We start from the raw sequence: 6,009 nt of genomic DNA, 5'->3' as shown, positions 1-6,009 counted from the left end.
ATTCTCCAGGCAAGAATACTGGACTAGATAGCCATTCCCTTCTCCAGGGGATCTTCCTCACCAGGGATTGAACTCGGGTCTCCCAAATTGCCAGCAGGTTCCTTATCATCTGAGCCACCTTATAATAATATTATAACATTACCTAAATATTAATACATTAACACTATTATACACATAATTCTTTTATAGTTCTTTCATAACTAAGACCAAAACATATCACAAATACATAGAAACTTATACATGGATGATATTGATTGATAAGGCATGGGTTCCTTACACCTGGAATGCATGCTGTTTTACTGGATTCTATGAGGGCCTTCTCTGACCTTCTGGTCTGAATTGCTTTCCCTAAATACACCTACCTCCAATTTCATCACCACATTTACCACCAGGTTATAACCAACATAGGGGGAGACTCCTGCCCTTCTCAACTCATTCGGTTCAACAACCTACACTCTACCTGTCATGAGAGGAATTCAGTATTTGTTGACAATGAAAATCTCATACATGGTGCAGATATTTGGCCTCTCTAAAGGGGCTGTATGTCTGGTTGGATCCAGGCTTACACGCACAGGTACTGGTGAGAACGCTTTTCTAATACAAGGAACAGGAAACCTAAGTAAAGTTGATTGAACAGTACTGGGTTCATGATCTCACACGAAAAGAATTCCAGAGGTAGAGCAGTTCCAAGATTAGATAATTCAGTTACTCAAGGAGTCCTTAGAAACTTGAGTGCCTTCCGTCTTTTCCTCTTCCATTTTCAGCTGGGTCTCCTATAATGGTCACAAGATGGCTGCAGCAGTTCCAAGGACCGGATAGAAATGATAACATTCCGAGGGAGAAGAAGAACTCTTACCTTTTAAGGAAGAGCCCCAGATGTTCCTCCAGCAGATGTCTTTGTCTCATGGGCATTCCTGCTACGGTAGTTAATGGACAGGCTCTGGCATCAGAGCTGGTTGAGGGCTTTGTAGCGGTGTGACTCTGGGCAAATTATCTCTGTGAGCTTCCATTTAAATGGTACCCTCCTCAAAGCTTTACCCTGGAAATGAGATGGGTTACAAACCACCTATAAAAATGAAACACCTGTGAAATGTTTTTAAAAGTACTTAGTTTAAAGTAAGCATCAGCAGGGGGTCTTCCATGGTAGAGCAGCATCTTTGGAGGTGATAATCTATAGATACAGTGTATATTTCATTGGCGTCCAGCAGTGAGCAAAGACTTAGCAAAATAGGTGTCCCAAATTTCTGTTACTTAGGAGCGAAACCAAAGAGTGAAAAGAGTAATGCTTAAAATATGAAAGTTCAGTGTTAAGAGAATGTCTAGCCTGTTAACACTTTTCCAACAATGATATCCAAAGTAAAATGCTTTTAGTTCAACATTGAACTGCTGGTAAGTGTGACACCACTTTGTTCAGCAGTCCAAAGGATTTGTTAATGGCCAGGGTGATTTTGGCTTATCCTTAACCCAAATAATTCTCAAGTGCAAATGTCAGGATTGATATCTCTCACACCCAGTAACGTGAGTTTATTTCTAAAGCTACCCCACTGCACAATCAACTATTCTTCCCTGAGCCCTTAGGCTAGAATTGTGGGGGCTGTTTGAAAAATCCCTATCCTTCCTTCTACTTTCAAAGTCATGGTTTCTGAACACAGATCCACATGGACATCAGTGATTTCAAATGTTAGTGACCTAACCATGTAGGCATGATTAAAGCTGGGTTGATTACATACATTTGGATTTCATTCCAATCCCAAAGAAAGGCAATATCAAAGAATATTCGAACTACCATACAACTGTGCTCATTTCAAATGCTAGCAAGGTAATGCTCAAAATCCTTCAAGCTAGGATTCGGCAGTAGGTGAACTGAGAACTTCCAAATGTACAAGTTGGATTTAAAAAAGGCAGGGGAACCAGAGATCAAATTGCCAACATTCAGTTGGATCATAGAAAAAGCAAGAGAATTCCAGAAAAACATCTACTTCTGCTTCATCAGCTATGCTAAAGCCTTTGACTATGTAGATGACAACAAACTGTGCAAAATTCTGAAAGAGATGGGAATACTAGACCACCTTACCTGTCTCCTAAGAAACCTATACGCAGGTCAAGAAGCAGCAGTTAGAACTAGACATGGAACCATGGACTGGTTCAAAATTGGGAAAGGAGTACATCAAGGCTATATATTGTCACCCTGCTCATCTAATTTATATGCAGAGTACATCATGCAAAACACTAGACTAGATGAATCACAAGCTGGAATCAGAATCAGCAACCTCAGATATGCAGATGATACCACCCTTATGGCAGAAAACGAAGAGGAACCAAAGATCCTCTTGATGAAGGTGAAAGAGGAAAGTGAAAAAGCTAGCTTAAAACTCAACATTCAAAAAACTATGATCATGGCGTCTGGTCCCATCACTTCATGGCAAATACATGGGGAAAAAGCGGAAACAGTGACATATTTTATTTTCTTAGGCTCCAAAATCACTGTGAACGGTGACTGCAGCCATGAAATTAAAAGACACTCGCTCCTTGGAAGAAAAGCTATGACAAACCTAGATAGCATATTAAAAAGCAGAGACATTACTTTACCAGCAAAGGTCCATATAGTCAAAGCTATGGTTTTTGCAGCAGTCATGTATGGATGTGAGAGTAGGACCGTAAAGAAAGCTGAGCACCAAATTATTTATGCTGTTGAACTGTGGTGTTGGGAGACGACTCTTGAGAGTCTGAACAACTGAACAACAACATACATGTAATGGACATTATGGCTGCCTGGATAGCATATATTCCACTATTCTAAGTTAGTGCTATTGCCATAAGCCGAGAGAAGTTGGCCCTAACAATAGTGGTCAACCCGTTAAGAATACATGTGTTTTGGGGTGGGAGATGGGGCACTGGGAGTCAGGAGAGCTAGAATACAGTTGAGAGGAAATGACCAACTGTGAGAACTTTGGCTCTGCCAGTCCTATGCTTTCTTCTCCAATTGAAGCATCACAAACAGGAAACATTAAGGATGTGGAATAATGGAAATCATGAGCTTTGTCATCAGAGGGACCTGGGTTTGCATTCTGACCTCATCACATACTAGATTCTGTGAAGCTATGGTCCTCAGTTTCTGAAAGTATAATGGGAACATTAAACTGTTCAGTTTATGGAAAATGATAAAGGTGACTCCTGGCACAGAGTTCCTTTCAGTACCTAAGAGGGGGTCTGCTCCATCTGTGAGACGCTTTAGTCGGGAGTTCTAAATTGTGACCATCTCCTAGGTCACGGCCTACTTATTAAGGCAGCCTTGGGCAGATCACTGTGTACCTTGCCTCGAACATTGCCGACTGGCCTGCCTTGCCTGGCTTTCTAATGTGTAATGGGAAATGCAGGCCCAGTCCTGCTTAAAGGGAAGAAATGTGGCTGAGAGCCAGTTGTTATAAAATCAAAATTCAAAGGAAGGGAAAAAAAGGGATAAGGTTACTGCTGGTGAGTAAGAGCGAGTTGTAGGAGGTGGGCGGGGGTGGGGGAGTTCTTCAAGCAGAAGATTTGAGAGGGCAAAGAAGAGTCACCAGTCACAGTGGTCCACTGAAGCGCTCAGCTGTTTTGTGCTGTTTCACACCTGGGTGAGTAGGGATAAGGACAGTGAATCATCTCTTCACAGTCCTTCCAGATTCTCCTCAAATTAACCAGGGATAAGTGGGACCAAACAGGAATGAAAATCAGAACAGTCAATAACTTAGCTACACGCACTCCCAGAGTAGACTGTTAAAAAAATAATAATAATAAGCAAAACGTCACTTAAGCCATTAACATATTCAGGTGACTTCCCTAATGTGAGACTGAACCTAGTGGCTTCCATGGCTCAAGTGAAATTTTCTACTCAGAATTTGATCAATTTGATCAAGTAATCAAAGTACTTAAACAACAATGAATATAATGTCTGCCTAACAGATTAGAGAAATTTTAAGACTGCTCATCACTGGTATCAGAATGTGGAGCAACCTATCATCCATCACGGCAGCAATGCAAATAAGCCATCACGGCAGCAATGCAAATAAGATCAGCAATGTGCACTGTTTCTTAATATGCAGATCCTTTACCCCGCAAGTTTACGCCTGTGAATTTATTCTAAGGAAATGACTAGAAAAGTCTACAAAGTTGTATGTACCCCACAGTATTATTGGGCTTCCCGAGGTGGCACTAGTGGTAAAGAACCCGCCTGCCAATGCAGGAGACATAAGAGATGCAGGTTCGATCCCTGGGTCAGGAAGATCCCCTGGAGAAGGGCATGGCAACCCACTCCAGTATTCTTGCCTGAAGAATCCCATGGACAAGGGAGTCCAGTGGGATATGGTCCATAGGGTCACAAGAGTTGGACAGGACTGAGGCAACTTAGCACAGACACACAGTATTATTTATAATATTGAAATCCTGATTGCCGTGTAAATGATCATGATCAATAGAGAACTGATTAAACAAATTACAGTACAGCCATACAACAGCTACAGATTAAAAATTAATAAAGATCAGTATTTATCATAAAAGAAAAACACCCACAATAGAGTTTAATTTTAAAAAATTTACAGAATATTATGTATAACATGAGCACATTTTTTGTATGTGTATAGGAGAAAATGCAGAAAGGTACACATCAAAATGTTAAAAAGAGTTCTCTCTGGGTTAGAAAACTTTACACCCTTTGTACTGAATTTATTTCAATTGATATGTATTATTTTCATCACACGAAAAAGAAAACTATGTTCATTTTGAGAAACAGTCTAAGAAAAAAATAAAAGTTAAAAATGAGTACTTTAGGGAGACTTCCTGGTGTTCCAGAGGTTACGCCTCTGTGCTTCCACTGTAGGAGGCATGGGTTCCATCTTTGGTCAGGGTACTAAGATCCCGCATGACCCAAAATAAAAGAGCAATAAGAAAAAAATGTTTTAATGAATAACTTTGTTAATAATTTTCTTTTATACTCACTTCTTTTTACTGGATGAAAACCTTCAGAGTTGCTTCCTTTAACTACTACTGATTTTTGTTCAGGTCTTTGTTTAGGGCTGGGAAGAGGGAAATGGGCTGTTTCTTAGGCTCTTTGGGGAGTTACAATTCTAGGTGAAAGAATTAGCTCTGGAATCCCTCCCACTGCTCCTTCTAGTCAAAGCTATGGTTTTTCCAATAGTCATGTATGGATATAAGAGTTGGACTATAAAGAAGGCTGAGCTCCAAAGAACTGATTGTTTTGAACTGTAATGCTGGAGAAGATTCTGGAGAGTCCCTTGGACAGCAAGGAGATCCAACTAGTCCAACCTAAAGGAAATCAGTCTTGAATATTCATTGGAAGGATTGATGCTGAAGCTGAGACTCCAATACTTTGGCCACCTGACTCATTTGAAAAGACCCTCATGCTGGGAAAGATTAAAGGTGGGAGGAGAAGGTAATAACAGAGGATGAGATGGTTGGATGGCATCACTGACTCAATGGACATGAGTTTGAGTAAACTCCAGGAGTTGGTGATGGACAGGGAAGCCTGGTGTGCTGCAGTTCACGGGGTCGCAAAGAGTCAGACACAACTGAGCGACTGAACTGACTGAGCAACTGAACTGACTGAACAAGGGCGCTTGATCCCAGTGCTAGGCCTTCATGGTCCTTCGTGGAAGAGGGGTGCTTTTGGCAGGATTTGCAAATTGTGTGCCAACTGTGTGCATTAACGTTAAGAGAAGAAGGAGCTGTGGTTCCAGGAGGTGGAAGGACAGGAGTGGCTGTGTGAACTTGGAGACAGCCTGATCTCATAAGTCTTGGTATCAGCATTTCAGAGCAGAAGAGACTAGACAAGATCTGGTCCAATCTCTTCACTTAACAAAAATATTTTTTTTTTTAAATTACTGAGATGGCCAAGCTGTTAACAACTGCCCTCTCCTTTAAGAATAAGTTATTAAATGTCACATTCTGTGAAATGGTGCTCTAGCACACTCTGTAAAGCTTAATGAAAAGACCCATTCTGTTCATCTGGGGAGTAGC

Source organism: Bubalus kerabau, chromosome 21, assembly GCF_029407905.1.
Source record: "Bubalus kerabau isolate K-KA32 ecotype Philippines breed swamp buffalo chromosome 21, PCC_UOA_SB_1v2, whole genome shotgun sequence".
In the NCBI taxonomy this organism is placed as follows: Eukaryota; Metazoa; Chordata; class Mammalia; order Artiodactyla; family Bovidae; genus Bubalus; species Bubalus kerabau.
Note: the sequence above shows the minus strand (reverse complement) of the source record.